Source organism: Thermobia domestica, chromosome 10 (genome assembly GCF_964235325.1).
Source record: "Thermobia domestica chromosome 10, izTheDome1.hap1.1, whole genome shotgun sequence".
In the NCBI taxonomy this organism is placed as follows: domain Eukaryota; kingdom Metazoa; phylum Arthropoda; class Insecta; order Zygentoma; family Lepismatidae; genus Thermobia; species Thermobia domestica.
In genome coordinates, this window is record NC_137463.1 from 202,967,046 (window position 1) to 202,991,481 (window position 24,436).

The 24,436-nt window shown below is 34.1% G+C and overlaps 1 protein-coding gene across 1 annotated transcript in view; it reads left to right on the forward strand.

Moving 5' to 3' along the window:
• Window positions 1-24,436, forward strand: part of qin (tudor domain-containing protein qin) — a 613,696-nt gene that overhangs the window by 142,841 nt on the left and 446,419 nt on the right. The gene's annotated exons all lie outside the window — the stretch shown is intronic.

The window sequence follows — 24,436 nt, forward strand, 5'->3', positions numbered from 1 at the left end:
GAGACTCATAAATTAATCAAGGAAAAACCAAAAAAGACAAAAAATCAACCATAGGCTACAGGATAATCCCAAGAAACATGGAGAAATATATAAAAGACGTTCGATTTAAACGAGGTCCCGAAATGGACAGCGACCATAAACTAGTAAGTTTAGACTTCCGGGAGGACAAGGAAACAAGACAGAAACTAAGAAAAACAAAATAGATACGGAGACAGGGAAGCGAATCAAGAGAGCCATCTTAATTCCAAACTTCAGGAAAGGTTATAACAGGGAATGCAAAAACCATAGAGGAACATATTTGCTGAATATTCCGGGGGAATTACACTTACGAATACTGGAAACTAGGCTAAGACAGAAATCGAAAGTAACCTAGAAGGATGCCAGGGTGAATTTCAACCAGGAAGAGAAGTGCAAGACCCATGTTCTTACCTTGAGGCAAATCATGCAGAAGAAGCTAGAATACGATCAAGATTTATATATTATGCTTTATAGATCTGGAAAAGGCTTTAGACAAAGTCCTGTGCAAAAAAACTGAAAAATCCCTTAGGTAAGGAAGGTTAACGGAGAGCTTATAAAAGAGATTGAAAACTTTTGCAAGAAGTGGAAGTATCTATCACGTAAGAACAGATAACAATCGATCCAATGAATTCAGAACCTCATCAAGAGTAAGACAAGAAAACATACTATCGCGATACATGTTCATAATCTTAATGGACGACATTATCAAAGAAGTAGTCAAAAACTAGGAAGATCCAAGTAGGAAAGTGGAACCTCAAACCGATAAAAATATCAGAACTACTATACGCAGATGACACACACGATATCAACATACACATTGGCCGCATTTCAATATCGATCATGTGATCCCACTAGAGACATTCATTTAGTTTACCCAGTTTTTTAGTGAGTCCCCTTGCACAATTTCAACTTGGCCTCAGTTATTTCATCCTTATTGGTATGCAACCGTGCACATCATATTGCGTCGGTTTGAGGGAATATTATTGGTGAATTGGCTTTCATGTTCTTGACGCTAATCCTTACATTTCCGACGCTTTGAACTCACGTTTACTGAGTATGAGTGCATTTCTGGCATTTTTCGTTACGTGTTTCCACAGATGTGAATCACCCTGCTTCATCTGTTGTGCTCTACCGACACTCCAGATGTCTTTCTAGAGCATTTGAGTACAAATTCGCTACACTTAATACTCAGAACTTAACTGTTGGCCAGCATCCGTACCTGGTGATTATGCAACCACACACAACGGGCATGAAGGTGCCCGCCATTTTGTATTTGTTCCACATATAGACTTAATACAAACGAATTATTGTTACCTGGTAGAAACCCTATCTAAATGGATATGAATTGATATGAAAAACACAATGAAAGTAGTGCTACTTTCGTGTTTTTGGAATATTACATATTTCTTTCTTATGAAGTTTCCATTGGCGCATCAACTCAAATTTTTGAATCAATACTCTTTACTACAGTATATTACATTTATGTTCGGACATAACTTGCGTGCTCTCTCAATAAATTCTAAAGCAGATTGAGGATCAATTTGTCTTTGAGAGCCTTTTTCATAGTTCGTAGCCGAAAAATGCCAAGACATTTCAACTTTCTGCAATGTTATTGAACAAAGTGAATGATGTGCACCATCATCCGACTGATAATTCACACTGTTGATCGGAAAACCCGGATGACACCCTTCAAAATCTTCCATAAGTGTAGACTTGAAATAAGCAAATCGAAACATATCTTGATGCATACAATCAGATATAATTACGCACGAATCATGTTCTGTGGTTTCCTTTTCTTCAGGAAAATATATTATTGCAGTTTACATAGTACAATTGTGTAATATCCAGTGAGCGGTTTGTATCTTTTCTTGGTACATAAAACAGTAATTTCCACTAAAAATCCATTTGATGTAATATCATTCTTTTCAACTTCTCTATCTATTTCCGCTTCCATTCAGCTTCTGAACTAGGCATATCTGAAAGTGCAATAGAAAAGACAAGTGTTACATATTTGACATGTCCTAATTTCATAATCTTAAAGTAAGCTTTGTTGTGACTTAGTTATTTTCGTTTGAGTAAGCATGTTTTCTACCAAGGAAGCGTGACAAGAGTAGTAGCGTGCTAGATTTGGCTCGGTAGGTTGCAGATTTAAAACATATAGCTGGCAATCCTGACTGAGGTGTTCCTCATTCACACCAGGCAAATGCCGAGATGATATCCTTTGAATAGATCTGAAAGAATCCTTTCCCACATGCCCACCTCCGTTATATACTGGCTTGAGCTTTAGATGCATAAAGGCAATAAATACCAATTTACAAGCATGTTTCCAAAAAAACGAAAGAGTACGAGGAAACCAATAATAGTATTAAAAGTAGCTGAAGCTAGAAACTTCGGAACCACATATGTCGGTATTGTTCCAGAGACAGTAGATACTCGTACTTCCTGTCACGTTTTTTAAAACTTCTTTCTAGATCATATTGATTCATATTGTTTAACTTTTCATTCATTTGTTACATTTATAGTCCAGTCAAGTACATTTTACACCCATACTTCATAATATTGCTTTTGTTCTCCTTATCTTTCATTCACTTACACTAAACATGGCACCTAATACATTAATTGAGTTATCAATTCACTATTTATACGTTTTATTGCAGTTAGCTACTATTGGCAATGTAGTAACATTGCAACAAAATGTGACTTACACGACACGCATAGTGTGACTTACACGACAGGAAAAGAAATGTGACTTACACGACATATATTTTGTATTTAAAACAGTTACACGTATTATTTCGGGACTTTTTGCACGGCCTTTGATTACCGTCTGTCCAAATGAAGAAAATTTAGAATAACAGCTTTTCTGTTTAAATATGTATATAAATACATAAACTTATTTATGTTTTCTTGTGACTTACACGACAGCCTACTTGAATAAATCAATTATTATAATTTTCTTGCTATTATTAAATTATGTGCAAAACAATGTCACTAATGTAAATACAAACATTATCTTAATAAATACCATACGCGGTCTTCACTTACCTACAGGAATTAGCAGGAAAAAAAACTTTGTGTTAAAATCCAAACGTAGATACGATATTCTGCGAAATGAAAGTGGCCATATTTTACCTCCTGCAGAGTCATCTACAAATCAATGTTGGTATCATCTTGTTCATGTATGAACAATTCAGCATTCTTAAAAATTAATTTTAATACTTATGTAGGCCAAGGTGAAACTTCAAATTTTTCCTTCGTAGGGTCACTTACCGCGGAATCGACCATATATATATATATATATATATATATATATATATATATATATATATATATATATATATATATATATATCTGCTCTCCTCCATTTACCCTAAGTTCTACCGTCGAAGGGGTATGATAAAAACCACCCCAGGTCCGAACCTCATCTATGTTGATAATTTGATTAAGATTGGTTCGGTGGTTTAAGCGTGATGATGTCACAGAGTCACTTTTTTTTTTTACATGTGCCCCACTTTCCCCTCCCCTACGTTGCACAATAAAAGTGAAATGATGAAAACATCCCAGGTCCAAACCTTATCTATGTTGAAAGTTTGATTGAGATCGGTCGGAAGTTTCAAGTGTTATTAAGTTTTATTCATTTTCATTTATTTACCCTCCTGCCCTCCCCTTCTCTAAGTTCTACCATCAAAATAAAATAATAAAGAACTTCTCAGGTTCGAACTTCGTCTATGTTGAAAATTTGATTGAGATCGATCGGGTGGTTCAAGAATTAACTCACGAACATGGTCACCTTTATTTTTATATGTATTGATTTTTGTATGTCTCTCCCTCCTCCCCATCCTCTCGTTGTTCCGTCAAAGTGAAATGGTAAAATCCATCCCCGTGACGAACGTCATCTATGTTGAAAATTTGATCGAGATTGGTCGTTCGGTTCAAGGGTTATTAAGTTTTATTTAATTTTTTTATAATTCCCCCTTCTCTCCTTCCCCTAAATACTATCTTCAAAGTGAATAGCTAAAAACACTTCCAGGCCAGAACTGCATCTACGTCAAAAATTTGATCAAGATCGGTCAGTCGGTTCAAGAGATTAAGAATCACAAACATAGTCATTTCCAATTTGGATCTGAAGTTTTTTGCCCACATACACCGCTATTAATATATAGATAAAATTTTAAGATGAAAGAAAGTGGCGTTGGCAAACTAAAGAGATCAAGACACTCAAATCACTGAGACTTCATTGAGTTTTCTCCAGGTACTTCAATCACATAACGATCTTTATGTAAATCACAGTGCTGGATCTGATTTAAGTATAATGTCGCAAGTATTAAAAAAAAATCTCAATTATCGAAATTCTTGCCCACTGTAGAAGTTTCAGTATGGTGCAATGTGACTTACTACTCACATACTGAATATTTGCGTAATATTTCGTTAACGTTAGATGTATCGCAGAGAGACTATGTGTAATTTTCTTCTTGAAAAAGTGCATCAATAGAATTTCACACTCTTTGACGTTCCCATCAGAAGTTGAGTTCTTATTTTCGCATAATTTTAAATATAAAGATTAGCAGCCAAATCATTAGCTTTTAAATTATCCTTAATGAATACGTGAAGTTCATATACACTTATTAATTTGAATCATTATCTCGTACTTAGTGTACTCGGCAAAGTTTTCTTTTAAATAGCTTTTAAAACTATTGCTTGTTTCAACACATATGCATGCATTATCTTTAGATATTTCAAACAACAAATTGTAGTATGATCATTTCAGATTCATGTATGTGGCAAATTATTTAATATTTTTCTTAAGGTGATTGTAAATGTAACAATGAGTTTAATTAACTGAAAAACTAATGGGTACATGCAAATCAAGTAAACTAGTTTGAGTGAACTTTTCCTAAGGTTTTATTAGACATTTCATGATGCATGCAAATAACATTTCGTTGTTTGGTTTTGAAAAAAAAAAAAAAAAACGCGTGTAGCAAAGTATTGCTGCATTGTGCTGCCATTCATAACACCCTTTAATACATTTGTTATCGTTTTGCAACTGAAATGTCTGTAATAAAGTGAGGCTTATTATTCACACAATCCATTCAATGTGTGTGAACTCGTACCGCAAGCAAACATGCAAACTAAAGTATAGTGGTTGGAGTTTCGTGTTCGTACGTGGGGTTTGAACTTGTTCCTATGCTTGTCCTGGTTTATGAAACTTTCTTGGCCTGTTTAGCAGTAAGTCCAATGAAACGCTCATGCGTAGCAATAAATGTGGTACATATGCAAAAGTTCTCATCGAAATATTATTCGTACATTTTAGCGTGCAAAGGAAACAAAACAAAAAACGTTTCTGTATATAAACAGCTGCCAATATTTAATTTTCAGTAATGTGTATGTACCGTGAAATTATTTGTTCTGATAGGAAATACAGACAGTGGTTTTATAGTTTACACTGGATTTTAGGAAGTGAATTTATGAAAGCGTGCCTCTAAGAATTTGTGAAAGAAATATTACATAATTGAACGTAATGAATGACAGTTTTTGCATGGTCATAATGATTAAAACAACCAGGGTCGTACGCAGAATTTTCTCAAAGGGGGTTTGAGTTACTCAATTTCGTTTCCTTTTAGGGTAAGCGTGATTTCTGTAATATATGTCGTAATGTATTTTTTTCTATAATATATTCCTTAAGGCGGAGAATAAATCCCGAAACTTACTGATGTAGGTATTCTCTTTTCGTATTTAAGATTTGGAAAGAAGTTATATCATACAGTGCTAAACCTTGTATTTTAACAGTTTTACGATTTGGATGGGCTAGTTTCTGAATTGTGATAACATTTAGGGCATTGTTTGCATAAATAGCACCTTCGATAACTTTCTGCTGAATTTTTGGACCAGCAATTGACTCATTTTGTTCAAAAGGATGCTGAAAAGATGAATTGACTGTAGCATTTTATCTGCATTCCATTACGCAATTTCGTCTTTGTTCCAAAACACATATAGGTGGATGATGTAACACAGATCGCAGACTGATGCATTGGGAAATTCTTTGGTTGGGAAGATTCTAAACTTTGATCTGTGATCTGAGGGTTGCTAAAAATAATGTGTGTCATTGCAAATAACCTCTCTCTGTCCTGTAAATTTCATTATTCCTCTCAAAATGACAGAATGGCTCGGAAAGTAATTACAGGTTTACTTCTGGTCAGCAATGAGGCCATGAATAAGACATTTAGGAACCAGTGCTTAGATGCAACTCAGGATGTAGCTTCCACGATACGTTCAAAATTTCTGTAGGGCTCCCGATGCGAATTTTCTTTCTTAAATCGTTTGTGCTGGGATGACCTTCAGAAATCGATCCATCCCATTCTTCTCTTTATTTAAATTTCTTTATATATATATTTCCATCGGAACTTTTCTGATGCAAGTATAAATTTGATCATAACGATACTTTTTTTTTTCAAAGCTGACTAACGACCTCGTCATTTCAACTGAGGAAAAAAAGAAAGAAAAAGACATCGAGATTGGGCACATAATCTGAAATTATGTAGATTTTCTGCTTACGTTGTTGATAGGGGGAAAGAGACATTGGGCAAAACTTAACACTTACCAGCAACAACTTACGTATAAGAGAGTAGAGTATCAAATATCGATAGTGAAACATTGAGAGTTTTAGGTATTGAGCCATCTAACATTTTCTAAATCTAGAATTGCCTCACTTCTGCTGAAAACAGGAGATTGATTGATTGATCTTAATGGAGTGAATAGGCTCAATAAGTAAACACTGTCATTATGTCGCATGAGAACTAGATGGACGTAACTCCATTTTCACAGGTTTACAGGCGAGAGAACAAAAATATTATTTTCTTAGAAAGATGTGATTTTAATAAGATGCTAATTGAGCTACATTAAAACAGATGATTGGCAGGGAGAACAGATGGCGTTACATTCCATTTACACCAAGTGAGGCTTTCAAAATGATGTCCAAATATGAACAAAACGAAAACAGCATGTTTGGAGTTACGTTCTCCTGGTTCTCATGCGACGATTACTGGTCATTCTTTTAGGGTTGGGATTGAGATTTTTAACTTTAGGTCTGTTGCCAAATTCTGCTAAACATACTCTCAGCTCAACTACTATAAGCATAATCCATATTTAAGTGTGTTTGCGTTTTCTGCTCTATACATGATGTGAACACTGAAATAATTTGACCTATTATTCGAATGGAAGTAGTAATATTATTTTTTCAATAATAGTTGGAAACTTATTGTATTGTATTTTTATTCAGTATTTTAATACATTACCATCCTCTTCACACTTCTTTGCCTTCCTTAATAGTCTTCATGTGTGAAGAGAAAGTGGAAGGATATCAGAAACGTGGAAATGTTTGAGAATATGTTTGCCTTATCATCCTCGGATTATGGTTTATTGTGTTATGTATTCTTATATATATATATATATATATATATATATATATATATATATATATATATATATATATATATATATATATATATATATATATATATAATGGGTGTGTGTGCATGTGTATTACCAGTGTGTTTGAAAATATTGATCATAATGCTGTGAAAAACAATGCTTTTGTATCTGGAAAATAATTGTAAGGCATTATTTTGATGTGGAATCACTTTTCACATCATAAAAATTCGTTTTCATTTGAAGTGTACTTATCACCTTGTGAGAAGAAGCATGGGCTCAAACTATTCATAAGTGAAAACGAATTAGGTGCTTTGTGGGCGTGAGACATATGTTAATGAAAATTTATGTTCTTTATTACTCGTATGTTTTTGCTTTCAGGAAAGACTAAATATACATTTCTTTTTTGATTAATTTATCTTTGATTTATAATATGAAGTATCAAATATATCCTCTAATAAAATGGATATTAAATGTAACGCTGGCGAATAACAGAAGGAAGAGGGGGGGGGACAGTATTTGATGCCTGCTTACTTTCGTTGTTTCATCATTGTTGTGATGATGAAACGTTTCACCGTTGTGTTAATTACGATATTTAATAAGATAGTGTGTGATGAAGCCAAAGAGTTAGTTGGTGAAACTGTAACACACTTTTAATTTTTAATGAAAATATATAGTTTTGCTCAGCAAATAATTAGTGTGTATTTAACGATACTTAAGTTTTATATTCATATATATATCATTTATCTACTTTTACTTGGTGCAAAGTTAGCAGATGATTTTAACTTGATGGGTTATTTCACCTAGTAGAGTATGTTGTGAAGCAAGGGAATGATATAATTATTTATTATTCTTTCTGCTTTTGTTGGTGATACCTTAACGTTGGCAGCAGCCAATTTTTGGACTTTAGTTTCTTCTTTATAGTAGGCTTTTAAGCTAGAATATTCGTTTCGTGTGTGTTGAGAGTCCAACCTGTTCACTTCATGGCAGCAAGTTTGGGATATTTACTTTTTATTCACCCTGGTGAAAACACAAATGCAAATAACATCCAGATTGTCGAACACTGTTCGAGCAGTCGTAAACCAGTTTCTTAGTTTAATTGGAGTACTACTTACGCTCTGCGACCCTAATTAAATGACTTCAATGACAGTGGTATAATATTAGTGCTTCAAGAGTTAAGGTGCTTTGAAAAATACCATCACAAATTTTTTAGCCATAAATATTGACTTGTGTACCTGTACTCTTCGGGTAACATTACACAATAACCCTTTTTTTTAACCTGTCTCCCTTCTCCTCTATATATTTATCCTGTTTGTGTGTCCGTTTGTCCGAGAGATGAAAATCTCAAGAACTACGTAATGACTCACCATCAAATTTGGTCAGAATTTTAGTGTCAAAAAAATAGGAATCGAGTTCGTATTTGCAACCGATTTTCAAACCAGAAGTGGGAGAAATGAACCACTTTTTAACGTTGATTATTATAAAGCAAAAATGGTAATAGATAGCGAGAAGTGGTTTTCTGGTGTCTGTTAAGCATTCCAAGGATACATTTCACACCCATTCTTAACTCTACTAAAACTAAAAGTGGTAGAAATCCAGTATACCTAGGTATAACCTTCATAGATCTAAAACGTTAATTAATAGTGAGATTTTTTAAAGACTCGATTTAGCATTCTAAGAATAGCTATATATTACCTTCTGCTTAAACCGAAGTGGCAGAAATCAACTGCTTTCCGTTTTAATGTCGATCATTGTAGAGTATAAACAGTAACAGATGGGGAGATGTGGTTTTCTGCAACCAATTAAGCGTCCGAAGAATATATTCCATCTTCACACCATCTCTCTATTAAAACCGGAAGTAGTAGAAGTGAACCACTTACAGGTTTTATCGGTGATCACTATAAAGTAAAAACGGTAATAAATAGGGAAAACTGTTTCTCTGGAATCGATTAAGCGTCGCAAGAGTACCTTTTATTTTTATGCTTAACCCTCTACTAAAACCGGAAGTGGTAGAAATCCACTGTAGCTTCAGGTTTTAATAATCTACATAGATAAAAGATACCGAGATGCTGTTTTTTGTAAATCAATTAAGCGTCCCAAGGTTAATTTCATTTCCACTTTAATCTCTCTACTGAAACCGAAAGTGGCAGAAATAAACCACTTTTGATTTTAACGTTTATCATCATAGAATAAGAACCATAATAGATAGCAAGAAGCAGTTTTCTGTAATCACTTAAGGGTTCCAATAACATATTCCATCTCCACTCTAATCTCTCTACTTAAACTGCAAGTACTTAAATTTACTACCACTTCCGGCTTGAATGTTGAGAAAATATCAAGCCATTAAAACCGAACTCCACGCGATGTGCATGTGACATTGCTACTTGGTTTAAGGAGTATAATTTCTCAGTGGTTGATTTCTTATCTCTCGCGCGAGCATGCACTTTGTTCGATGAAGGCCCTGTGAATTCATAGTGAGCATCATGTCTGTGGATATTCTCGATGTGTCGCCCCGTTTCCTCATACGTGTTGATTCCCCACCGTTTGTTCAGTAATCCTTTACTCTTATTTTTGTTCATTCCCTTTTTCTTGCAGGTATAGGTGGAGGATGTGAAACGAATGAGTTTATTTTTATTTCGAATAATTTTAGTAGAAAAGCAGTATCCACATAAAAATAACGTGTGAGTTGCTTCTTGAATATTAGGAAATAACAACTAATAATTTTTTTTTATTATGTATATGTGTATGTTAATCATGGGACAACGAAATAGTGAGACAAGTCTGACGTATATTGCTTTCCATGTTGATTGAGGCAGTAGCACCAGTATAACATTAGCTTATATCTTTGTCCATTGTCCTCTTTTGAACAAGCTTCTAGTAAAAACTGTTGCCAATTGCATTTTGCAGTTGCTTCATGAATTCTGAGACGATTGGTGGAATTCATGGAATATTATAACTACACATACATATTGATGGAAGACCATACTGTAAGCAACTGAAGTACAATTTGTAAGTGATGGATGGGCATAAAATGGTTGTTCTATTATTCTGCATTATTTATATTATTGAAATGTAGGAACTAATTGAATAATTTGCTTATTAAGACTGATTTCAAGCTTCAATTGTAGCGGAAATGTAGTGAACGGGTTTGCCTTCCGCGTTCCGTAGCATTCGGATAGTTTCGTAGTAAAATTTTATCGGAAATTCGTGATGGTTTGAAAATCATTAATATAGTAAATCATAGTAAGTACTTCCTCTAATTGGTGTGGTACTTCCTTTAGTCGGTATTTGTATTTAAAGCTATATAATTGTGACTATATTCAGTCATGCTACCAATTTCCGAAATTTATGTAAGTACAAAGTGGTTGGTTAAATGATTAGCGACTTTTCACTGATTTCAAATAATGAACTGTATTATACCAATTAATAATCAGAGTCTAAATACATTGTATTACTTCATAATAATCTTAGTACATTATACAGAGTCACGTAAACAAATACTTAATATGTATGAGATTCACGCGAAGAAATTCAATTGAGCTTTCTTGAAAATGTGAGACACATGAATACATACCTATTAAATTTAATGGGTATTATAAAATTGATGATTTTCTCATTTTGCAGTAGTAGTGTTATCTTTTCGCTTCCGAAATAAACTTTTTTCCGCTGGAACTTTTGACTGCATATTGTTGTCAAAGCACTTTCAAACTATGCTATGCGTAAGTGGAAAACCATTTAGAAAGACTGACAACAGGTATCAGGATTTGATCATGGATTTTTAAAATCTTGAATTGATTTACTAGAACTGTCGGAAAAATATCCGACCCTGGTCTAAGTCCAAAAGGGTGAGGCTACGTCCTTACGTTCCTCGAATCACCTGACAAAGGAAATATATTTTCCCTCCATTCTCTTACAGAGAAAGGTGCATATTCTCTAATAGAAGAGAATTTCCTTCCTCTCTAGCCATTACTTTGTCAATAGCTTACAAACCACTGGTATCTGGCTCTACATAGTCTGAATATTTTTTTCCCCATATCTTATTCACAACTGTCCCAGATCTAGTTGAATATTTTCCTTATCATCTTTTCAGTACTGAAAATTGTTCATCTGATTATTTAACATTAGCACCTAATTTATAAAATACTTTTGATGAAAAGGAAAATTAAACTAAATACAATATCATGTTTAGATTACTCATCTTGCAAAAGTTTCGTCGCTACTTATATCATATACTCTATTTCTTAATGCTGCAACATGGGTCACTTTGGTCACGACTTTTCCACGTTACATGAGTCAGTCTTGCTTTTCAGATCTGGTCTCACTCGGACAAACCTGGTGACCCAGACAAGCCTAGCGACCCGGACAGACCCAATAGCCCAGAAGTAACCCGAACATCAACTGTACAGCATCTTACAGCAATAATGATTTTCATTAATCGAGCTTCGGGTATTTACGTATTTTATTCAGAGTGTGACATTTCTTAATCAAGGCATTATGTCATTACAATTTCAGACATAATTTCATGCTTATTCGTCTTCCCATACTGAAATACCTAGGTATAATGCAGTAACTTTGAACACAAACAACGCAAAAAGATTTGTTAAATCACTGTTTGGGCTCAGCGATATCCCCTTTACTCTACATAAACAAGTTTTATAGGTTTGCTTCATTTCAAGGATCCGTTGTAAGAAAAACCTATAGCTTATCTTTTATGTAACTCTCGGGCATTTATACTTTTATAAACCTTGTAGTTAATTTTCAGTGCAAGGCTTTGCTACATATAGGCGCAGATATCGAGAGAAAAAAATATAGATTATTCGTCGATCCAGGGTCTGACTGCTTCCAGGTCATGAACTTCGTTACCAGTTTCATCACTGCTTCCCAATACCAAGTATAATACAACGTAACCTCAACGAGTAACAACTAATTGTGGTTAATACCGTTTTTGTAAAAGCAAGCTTGAATTACTGACGAGAGCTCATGTAGTTCGGAATCCCCGTTAAACTGTATGTCCACGCCTCATAAAGCCTCGCTGCTGAACGAGACTAAACGGAAATCAACAGCAGCGACAGAAGGTACTCTGTAGACCGTTTTCTTCACAGTGAAATTTTATTCTTATCAAATACAACCAACGCCTATGTATAAGAACAAAGATTCTGCAAAATCTTCCAAAATATTCACAAACCTCTAAGAAAATTTTGATGTAGGGGTTCTATCAAAAAAAAGTTTTTAACAAGCGAAGTAGGCTATTTTAGGCATTACTAAATTTGACCAGTTGTTGCATTTGCTAACGAAACATTGACGTTACTTGTTCTTTCTCAAATATATGCAAAGGAAACATAGGTTAAACCTCACGACTACGCCACTATGCGTAAACTCATTGAAGATCCTTTACGCCTGTGTTAACGTGCTTTTCTTAATGTGAAGAAAAGGCAGGGTCATTAAACACGTTTATTATTATTATTATTATTATTATTATTATTTTAAAGAGATTCTAAGAAGCATCTTATAAAGTCAGTGAATATTCATCCAGGTAATCATCACCATTTGGATAATAAATGCCTGGGAATACCTTGCTAACATTTGTTTTATTCTTCTAAATAACGTTTCTCATATTATGAATTAAGTTGTGGTAGCTTCTGTGAACTTCTTTGTTCTCAGTTCTGAAGAAGTTTACGAAAGTGTGATGAAAGTCAGGAAACTGTTTACCTCGTGTTACTCCGGATTTCCGGAAATCTTAGGTCTTTTGACACATTATTTTTATTGTTCTCTTTTCAAGGTACGTAAGTTTTTGTAAATGAACAAGAAATCTTGCTGACGTGTGTGTCAAATAAGCTTTGTGATATAAGACGCGTGCTGCTTACACAATGTTATGCGACGTACCGTAAATTTTCAACCAATTACTTACTTCAGGAGCAAAACGTTGAGCAAGATTGACGCTCTAGAAGTTCTACAAACTTAATGTAAGAAGTCACATAAGAATGACAGCAGTAGATAGTAAGCGGTACATTGGGAGATTTCCGCTACAGAGAACCAACGAAGCACTGTAGTAGTAGTTATACTTGAAAGAACAGTTGGTGTTCTCGAAATGTGTAGTCGTTGGTGGCGATTATTACGACAGACCATAAAAGAAAGCAGTTCTTAACTTACGACTTGGAGAGAGGATAGATCAGATGAATAATCTTCGAACATCAGAATGCGTTACGAAAATTTTTGGTTTATTACACGAGTTCATATGTAAAGTGTCGTTACACCATATTTTGTATCCTATGCCATTGTAGTTAATATTTACGTTAATTTTACACGTATTATACTTCTCGTTGTAAATAACTAAAAATTAAGAGTGATTTAAGTCACAGTTCTGGCACTGGAAATTATGAAGGATTTCTTTGTTAAATGTACGCGTTTTTTTATAGAAAAAATCAATAAATCTATATTATAAAAGAGAACGCACAAATCCTTTGTTAGCTCATCACGCTAATACGGCTGAACCAATTTCTTTTATTTTTGGGGGGTTATTAGGATTTGGACCCTAGATGGTTTTTATCATATCACTTTAATTTTTAATTACCAGTGTCTTGAGATAATTGACCATTCAAGTGTCCATAACGTACAAATCCTTTGTTAGTTCATCATAGGTATAAAAATAAACGTATTTATATGCAACCCGCATGACCGTGTCACTCGGCGGGTTAACATAAATGACAGGCGCTATAATGTTAACATTTACTGCAATTTGAAAGCGAAAAAGTAAAAATTATCTAAGTAACAAAGTTTATTGCGTTCCGGGGTGACCGCAGCGAAGCGGGGTGAACGCTGCTAGTTTATAATAAAAGTATCTTGATGCATTTCAAATGTTATTCAAATTTCTTATTGGTATGTTTTCACCCGAATACACTATATTTTCGGCTTTAAATACGACAATTATTATGGATGCAATGCTCCTAGTCAATAATAATGGAATTACGTGAAACCGAAAGATCTTAGTTCAACTTTCAGATCTATCAGTAAATCTATTGACTCGCACATTGATTCACTCATTTACTAATCTCCAAAGCTATTAGTAATAGAATTTGAAATTTTGTATCCTTTACCCTAGTTAGCAGATGAAGGCGGAAATTTGGAAGATTCGACTCCTAAAGGAGGTCTTCAAAGATTTGTTGCTGACGATCTCCGAAACTATTAAACGTAGAACCTTAAAATTTTGCATAAATATTCCCCATGTATCCTAGACTGTGGATAAGGTATAATTTTACGACGTGTGAAGCGTAAGGGAGGAAGCTGTGTGAGCGAACTCCAGTAAAATTAGGTTTGAATCAATATATAGGGTACTAGCAGCGTTCACCCCGCTTCGCTGCGGTCACCCCGGAACGCAATAAACTTTGTTACTTAGATAATTTTTACTTTTTCGCTTTCAAATTGCAGTAAATGTTAACATTATAGCGCCTGTCATTTATGTTAACCCGCCGAGTGACACGGTCGTGCGGGTTGCATATAAATACGTTTATTTTTACCTATGATGAACTAATAACAAAGGATTTGTACGTATGGACACTTGAATGGTCAATTATCTCAAGACACTGGTAATTAAAAATTAAAGTGATATGATAAAAACCATCTAGGGTCCAAATCCTAATAACCCCCCAAAAATAAAAGAAATTGGTTCAGCCGTATTAGCGTGATGAGCTAACAAAGGATTTGTGCGTTCTCTTTTATAATATAGATATATATATAATATGTAATTTTTCTTGGTTTGAATAATAGGGGCACTTTTTCATTATGATTACATGGTGTTTTGTCCTTAGAAGCTGTGTGAAAACATATTTCTGCATTTTAAAGGCACATGAAATAAAATTAATTTCGATTTGTAGCAGTTCATTGCCATTTTAAGTGAGTCATGCTTATCTTACCCTAGAAGCACTATTCTCACAACGTAACGATATTGTCAGTTGGTTTGACGTTTTTACGATGATAGCTATCGATTTCTTTTAAAAATAGCAATTGGATGTTTTAAGTTTAAGAATGAGAATGTTAAACTCGAATTGCGGACCGTATTCTGCATCTCGAATAGTTTTTGTAGGATCTTCGGGACACAGCCTTATAACTGTGCGCAGTCCTGTAAATTTAGACGTATATGAACCTTAACCAACAATTATTTTCAAAACACACAGGAATTATACGAGGAGCGTTCCATATTGATTTACGCTTTATTTTTATACACTTACAAAAACTCGTAGTTTGATGCTTTAGCCTGTGTTACATACAAAATAATCAATTGATGGTTATTATTAGAATTATCTTTGTCATGTAAGTTATTTCCTGTACATGTGTTATGTGGAAACTTCAACTCATTGCATTCAATACAACCAGAGGAGTCTGCTTGTATCTAATCCTACCAAATAGAATGGGGTGAATCCGCATGTGTTTCGGATTAATGCGAATAATACGGGGTACATTTTATTTTTACAAAAAATACAGAAAAAAAACTGACGACACACTTCTCTTTAAAAGTCTGTAGTTTCAGAATATAATAATTATTACAACATTATGTCTTACATAAAGATAAGATTTTTAAAGGAGAGGGTTTTCTGAACAAGACGACACTCCGAAAGTTAGAAAACTTTAGGTGCTGTACACGCAACGAATATAGACGTAGTAGTGTTCTTGGCAAAATATTACTCTCTAACGAAAGTAATTTATCTATAAATTTGAAACATTTAAGTCATCAATTAATGAATGTATAATATATATATATATATAATATAATTTTTTTGCAGAGACTGTGTAACAGAGAACTGCTAGACTGTTTAAAGCCAACTTTTTTTTGTATTTCCTTAAAATTTTATATATATATATTTTTTTCGACATTTGACAGCTCTAAGTAGCTGTAGTCTAAAATAAGGATTTTCTCTCGCGAAATCATAATCATAACACAGATTGAGCATTTTAGTTTTAAGAACCTAGAATAAAGTAAGTGTTTTATTTTATTTTACTTATTTATTTAATTTGGACGAGTCATGAAGGTCCAAGAACTGTCTAACTCTTCGGCGTCCATGGTGATGACGTCAGTACAATGCCTCGGTCATTTTTAGTTTCCCAAGTTGCCCCAGGTATCCACTTTATAGAGGCTTGGTGAACCGCATAGCCACATTGGAACGGGGGTACAACGAGAAGTTTCTGTTCCTACCGGGAATCGATCCAGTTGGCAGGTAAACGTCATACCGGGGATCTTTTGACAACCAATGTTTTTAGTCCATAATTCCCCCTTTTTTCAAAAAAGTATGATTTAGTTATTACGGTTAGACAAGATTACGAAGAAAAATAGTGCACATTGACCATTCATCAGATTACAGTATCATAAGTTGAATTTGATACTGAGTTACACTTGATACAGTTCAAATCCTCGTGTGATTCGCATCCGTATCCTTGTTTGCATCCGCAACCGTGGGTTTACACAACTATTGAACCACGTATTGCGAAAAGCGTATTTTTTCTCTTCTGTCCTTTATATATTTTTAGCACCCACGTTCTAAAGTACAGAGTCATTCATGACCTTGAGTCCCGTTATATCTAAGAATTGTCAGCTGAAGGCTTTTATACAATGTTTTATTTAATGTATTTGCGTAGAGTTAGCTTTTCGAGTTCAGAATATAGCTTTCTCGCTTTTGGGTTACGAGATCCGGGTTTGATTCCTAGTGGGTGAGCATAGAATGTATTACAGTGGTTAAGATTCCACTTTTAATTCTAGATCTTGTCCTACATATAACAGCCTCGTTGCTGACAGAGGACGTAAATTCATTAATCAATTAATCAATCCATTGAGTTTGGGAGACAGACGTAAGACCAAATTACTTGGAAATTTGAATATTGAGAAGTTGGAATGACATTTTGGAATTAAGTCGACCAAAGCCTACATTTTTGAAGATGAGTATTAATCCAGTATTTTCATAGTGGGAGTGGCTGGATGCGGGGTTTGAATCCAGATTTTCCCAGTTATCAAGCAAAAGTATTACCCGTTCATCTACATTCATGTTCGGCTCTTAAATTATTACGTAGTGGATTTATGACTATTGACTCAGTGCTTGATGAAGGAGCATAGGAATCTGTTTTCTGTGTGAATTAGATAACAGGAAGATTGAAATCGTATTCTCATACATATATCGTAAGTCACAATCAAAAATGAAATGTTAAGAAGCGCTTTCATATTTTGAATATGCTTTTTCTAAGAAAGGTTGATCTTCGCAGGATAAATATTTAAAAGTTGAAGCTGTCCGTTTGTTGTTACATCCGAAAAGAGAAAAACGTCTTTCAAGATTAAAAGAAATTTTTTATTGCATTAAAGAAGATACACTCATTATCGAGAAATTTTAAATATTAGAACACGTTACACTTCTAACATAGTTACAGTACGTATTCACTTCTCTATGCCTGAAATTTATATGTAAGCATGTACTTCCATTAATGAGGAATTTGACTTCCGGTGTCTGTGTTTATGCATGATTCACTGTAAACTTGTTAAGAAATAAATACGGTAGTTAATGAGATGGACGTCCTACTTTTATTCTCTGCAAGCTAAAAAGACCCGGATGGTAAATTCAAGTGAGTGATTAAAATGTTGCTTGAGTTTTTGCAAACAAGTCTTCCACGAATTAACGTGCATTCCAATTTAAACAAATATACTATGTTAACTCTGCGTGCGATATTTAATTCTTTTCTTTTTTCACTGTCTTTCAGAAAGAGATCTGTAGATTTCTTGAGGAAAGATAATAAGAAAGTGAGTGTGTGTGTGTGTGGGGGGGGGGGCAGAGAATTCGTGTATATAAATACTACGTTAAACCTTGGTTATGGTCTACAAATGATGCATGAATTGCGTACAATATCTTGTGTAGAGACTATATCTCTATTCAGTTTCTTAAAGCAATGCAGTTTGTTATTATGTTAATTGTTTTATGTCTGTGATACAGATATGCCATCGAACTTCAGTCTGATATATGATCTAGTCAGGGCCGGCGCGAGGGGGGTCGAGCCGTGCCACCGCCCAGGGCGGCAAGTCTGATGGGCGGAAAAATTTGAAAAAAGAAAAGAATATAGGGGCGGCAAAATTTGAGAAAGAAAACAATAAAGAGGCGCCATGTGAAAGTACCGCCCAGGGCGGCAAAACTTCTAGCGCCGGCCCTGGATCTAGTGTTTATAAGTAGGATCGTACGAAGTTGTTGTGAGATCATACTTATAACTACTTCGTCTGACTTGTAGAAAAACGTAAACTGTCTTGTAGAGAGGAATAATTTCCAGTCCACCTGGCTTCTTGAATCATTAAGAGATCTATGATGATAAGAAATGTTTTTACTTTTTTCTTTAGTACCTGGTACCTTCCTGGTGTGTTGAGACTTTACACTTTCCACGTATCTATATCAAGTTCTTAAGTTTGTTCTTCAGATCCGCTGAACCAGTCCCACGCTGGAGGTGCGACTGAAGATTTTTTCTATAGGACACATGTTATTTATAGTTTCTTTACATATTGTTCATTTTTATGAGATATTATCAATCCTATGTTCAATGTTAGGTAAGATTTTCACCATAAATGGAAATAATAATTAAGTCCCACACACTTCCAACGTGAACTTCCGTAAATATACGTTGATATTGCAGACGGTTACGTAAGATACCATTTAATATATATATGTATATGTATAATCTTGATATATTACCGGACACGTACCAACATCTTAGGACCCAGTCTTACAAAGGGGTGAATCGTAAATCGGATCACAATCTCTAAATAAGGGTAGGGTACAGCAAAATCATAGGGTAAGACAGTGATGGCATGCATTACGCGTATGGATAATATGTCCAAAATGTAGAGTCCTAGCTTAACTCGTGCAGAAGAGAGACCTTTGGATAGGCCAATAAGAAAGTAGGCACAAAGAAGATAGTATAAAGTAGTTGGCACAGGGTAGAATCCAACGGAGAATCTTGATTTCTTTGGCGATGAAGCTTCAGGTTCCTTACGTCCTAAAGTTCGTTAATAATTCGTTTATTCCATTGAATTTTGTTTCATTAAGTTGCATAGATTTCTGCGTGTTTTTCTTCACAGAAAAGTGTGTGTGTGTTTTTAAATATGTATTTTCTGATGAATTTGATATTTTGCTGTTCGATTCCAACTTATCATCAACTGAAACTTTCCTAAAATGTATTATGATTCCTTGGTAGGTGATACTTTGACCTGGATAGTCTTTTTGCTTCTAGAAAATATGCTAGAAGCTTAAAATAAGCTATAAAATTGTTGTGGAAGAATATGTGTATCAAATATATATATATATATATATATATATATATTTTTTTTTTTTTTTTTTGACGATCGCAATTCTAATGCATTCTTGTTTTACACATCAAACAATTCTGATGTTAGTATCAGATTGGAACTGGGCGAATTGACAACTCACTTACGTATTAGAATTGTAGGGAATACTTGGTTCGCATATCAATGAATCTGAATTGGAATAACTTTACATTTAACTTCTTCCTTATGCAAATTATTTGTCTGTAGGAATGGTTAATTTGCCAATCACAATTTTCACGTACACCAGAAGGAATTTATTCGACAGTTACTGGAAAATAAATACATCATCATTCATGATGTGTATTTCAATATATGATGGTTATTACCTTTCAATCATAAATTGTGTTTTAGTGTTAGTTATACAGATAATGGAAAATGGTAATTGATAAAGTTGTGTATGGAACTTCCGAACTGGGCTACATAGACAACATTATTTGCTGTGAACTTATCTATGAGAATGGAAATTTTGTCGTGAGTTAATAGTGAATCGATAAATGTTTGTAGCAGGGTTTGCCCAAGTGGGCCCAGCCCGAAAAAAAACACCGGGTTTTTTCGGGTTGGACCCACCTGAAAAAACCCATCTTAAAACCCACCTGGGTTTTTGACTTTTTTGCTAGTGTATTATTGGTACAACTAAGGTGATCACATTGAAAGTTATTTTTATCAGATTTTAAACTTTCTTTGGGCGAATTATATGCTTTCATGTTAAGATGTTAAGATAGACAACAATATTCAACATAAGACTTTTATAAAGCTCTAAATGCACTGAATGAATGAATAAATAAATTAAAAATCTCACCTTAGCTTGAGATTATTGTAGAACAAATTAATGTGCGGATTATACTTATACCCTATTTGAAGTAAAGTAAGCGATTGTGCATTTTAGAAAATACTTTCCGTGAATAGTGTGTTACCTGACTCGGCGCCGCCGAGGGACGTCATCCCTCATACGTTGACGGGTTTAAGGTCATAGGTGCCGGTACTAACAGTAAATATGTAAATACATTAGTGAAACTATTAGTATTATTTCTAACCTTTGATGGTAACAAAAGTATTCAGTAAAATTTGGTTTTCCAACAACAATTAAGTTCAGTCATTTGTTGCTAGCCTTCAAATAAGCATTCTGTAGAATCAACACTAGAAATAACGTAGAAATTCTTGTCAAAATTAAGAAGCTTAATGCTCGGAGCTCCGAAGACAACGTAACGCTTACTATTTCAAGTGCTGCATTCAAACTTCAGTATTAATGGAAGTTTCGATGTACAGTAAAGCAAGCTGCATTTTCAGGGAAAACCCGTCGTGAAAGAAGTGTACGGGAAATTCCCGCAATTGAACCCACAAAGCATCGAAAGTGAATACTTCAACAATAAATCTATTTATTTTACGCTGGAGGATATTTCATTTCATTTTAGACATTTTGAAACATTTACTTTATAAAATATGAATTATAGGCCTATCTTTGTTAATTGTTTTAAATTAATTTTCGGAAAAGAACGGTCTTGCAACAAATGCCCGGGTAATTCCCGTAATTGAATGCACAAAGCATCGAAAGTGAACTTCAACAATAAGACCATTTATTTTACGTTGAAAAATATTTAAGACATTTTGATGAATTATGTCTTTGTTTTAAATTAATATAGCTATTTGGTATTCATATTTGGCGAACGTCACTGAGGCTCCTAGGATGACTCGATCTACATTTGTTAATTTGTCTGCCTTTACCACACAGTGTTCAACTTTCTGTCTTTTAAATTTTCAGGATACAATCCAGAGACACTAAATTTTCTGTTTAGATTTTGGCAGCATACCAACGTAAAATTACAAAATGACGCGCTTTAAAAAAAAAAAGCTGATATCCACCGGCGAAAATCCCGGGGGGATGATGGGGACATATCCCCTACAATCTTGGAACTGTCCTCCTCAATAATCCGATTGGAAATGTGTCTTTTAGGAAGAAATGTGATGATTTGTGCCCAACTCTCACAAAGAAAAGTGAGATGAAATTGATACCTCCCAGAATAAGCCTCAAATCTGACCGCCTCCCAATGTTGAAGATAACTCTGCTCCCCTACCCATGTTGTCCCGGAGTCCCGGAGTCATATTTGGATCATCCCTTGTAAACAGTTTTCAATGTTACCAGTCGGATTTTAAAGTTATAAAGCAATAATAATGTCGCCATATTTTATGTCCCCTGTGGAGAGGGGCCGGGACCGACATGGGTAATCCTTCTCAGCATTGTTTTTCGCCTTCATAAATATTTTGTACATCGCATATATATATATATATATATATATATATATATATATACCGTCTTACCCGTCCCCCTAATGTTGAAGACATATTTGCGCCGCTGCTGATATCCACGCTACAAAGCGCAGTTTTAGGTCTTCCAAGTTGAAATTTTCAAAGTAGAAGCACGAGAGACTAAATTAGCTGTATATATTTTGGTGGCATAAAATTTCAAAATTGCCTCCATTTTTCAAAATAGCGGGTGTCCATGCTACAAGGTGCAATTTTCGAACTTTTTAAGTTGATATTTTGAGGGTAGAAGCACAAAACATTCTAAATTTGCTGTATAGATTTTTTCGGCGATCCAATATAAAATTTCAAAATGGCGGCATTGTTTTCAAAGCAGCAGTGAATAGAAAGTTGTTGCAAGTTGTGACAATGACACTCATGAAATGTAAATCATATTTTAACATTTTTACCCCAAAGAGATTGAAATATTTCGAAAAAACCCAATTAAACCCAAAAAAAAACCAATAAAACCCGAAAATACCCGAAAAAACCCACATGGGCCTAGGTGGGTTGGGTTTTTTCAAACCCTGGTTTGTAGTAAATAATCTTTCTTTCATTTTCAGTACTTCATTTCTCTCTTTGTGATGAATAGCGAGAAAGATAACTCATGTGGCTAGAGGTCACACATGTGTATTAACATTGAAGTGTAGGCCTGATACATACAAAAAATGTTCTCAGTCCTGAAAAGGAGCCTTTAAATTCAAACAAACTAGACGAACTGAAAATAACTTTCTGATCGTATTTGATTGTCAAATCCAGTTAGTAGTTTAGAAATTTGAATCTACTTACACATGTTATTTAAAAACATAATAGACTTTTCTTTCAATCGTTAGAAATAAACTTTAGTTGTTATACGATTGAAAATACTTCTTCATCAGTGTATGTTCTCTGTGTGAGTATATTTCGTGAATAATGTCTTAGATACGAAATACAACTTGTGAACCTTGTAGATCATCTAAAAATTGCGTAACGATAAAGAATTCAAGTCACTGGAGATGCTTTCAAATATGTCTAGAACAATTACCTGATGTAGACATGGGCTCTTAGGAACAAATTCATTTCTCCATGCAAAATCGAAAATATAATAAAATATTAGATGTCAATAGGGGTCAAATGTAAGTGAAAATTTGTGCTTGTTAAAGTAAACTGTGCATTATATAATATTTTATAAATATCTAAGTGCTATACTAATTTAGTAATAAGACATAAATAACGTGAAAACTTACATAATGTAAATATCTGACAGGAGTTTAGTGGTAATAAAATATAAATTTCGAGATAGTGAGAAATAAAATAATGTGGAGGAAACGTGACAAAATTCCATAGCAATAAACGAGGGAAAGTAATATGAAAGAGAAATAGCAACGATTGAATGTATTTTTACGTATATCAATATCAAAATATAATTCGAGAAGAATGTGCAGTAATATAGGATTAAGAAAAACTGATTCATTCATAAATACCGCAAAATGCATCAATCAGATGCAAGTATATGCAATAAATAGAGAACTTAAAGAATATTAATTTTAAAAAAAATGGATAAAAGAGATCTACTGCAAAGCAATCCTTGGAGTAAAGTGTCACGACAGATGATATAACCACAACTATGTTTTTGTTTGCCTTGTTTCGTGGTCAGAGTTCTCCAAAACCTCAGTCAGTATCAATGGCATTTACTCAGTATTCAGTGTATCATATCAATCGTGAATATGATACAGTATAATTAACTCTTAAAATGTAATCCCTTTGTTAATTTTGTATTTTTAATTCTTAATTTTCTATGAGCCTGAATGTTTTTCAATTCACGTTCTGGACATAAGAATTAGTTCATTACCGTCAATCCATAAAATTGTTTGTTTTTGTATTAGGAGTTCATGTAGGTAGTAAGGCTATGCTGTACTGCAATCATCATCAGATTTATAATTTTTTCATACCTTTATTTGATGTTCAAAATAAAATAATAAGTTTATATATTGAATGATGATATATACACATCTAGAGTACAGTCATAATCTGTCATTTAAAAGTAATTTTTATCAGTGACTAGCATACCAGCACTTTCTAAAAAAACAAGAAATCTCTCTCTCTTTTATATATATATATATAGTTTGGAACAACTATTTTCTTTCTTCAGATAGTGGAAGAGAGGAAAGCCCACTATTTGTAAAAGGAAGCAAGGTCTCTTTGAGACTTAATTAACCATGTTACGTAAACTAGCTTTAGAAAATTGCTTTCCGTAAAACATCGATTAAGTAGAAACGAGAGGAGGGAAATTCTTTGAAGAGATGTAAGTTACTGTCAGAATCAGTCCTTAGTGGAAGCAATGCAGGTAGATCGTGTGGAGAATTCTCAAGGATG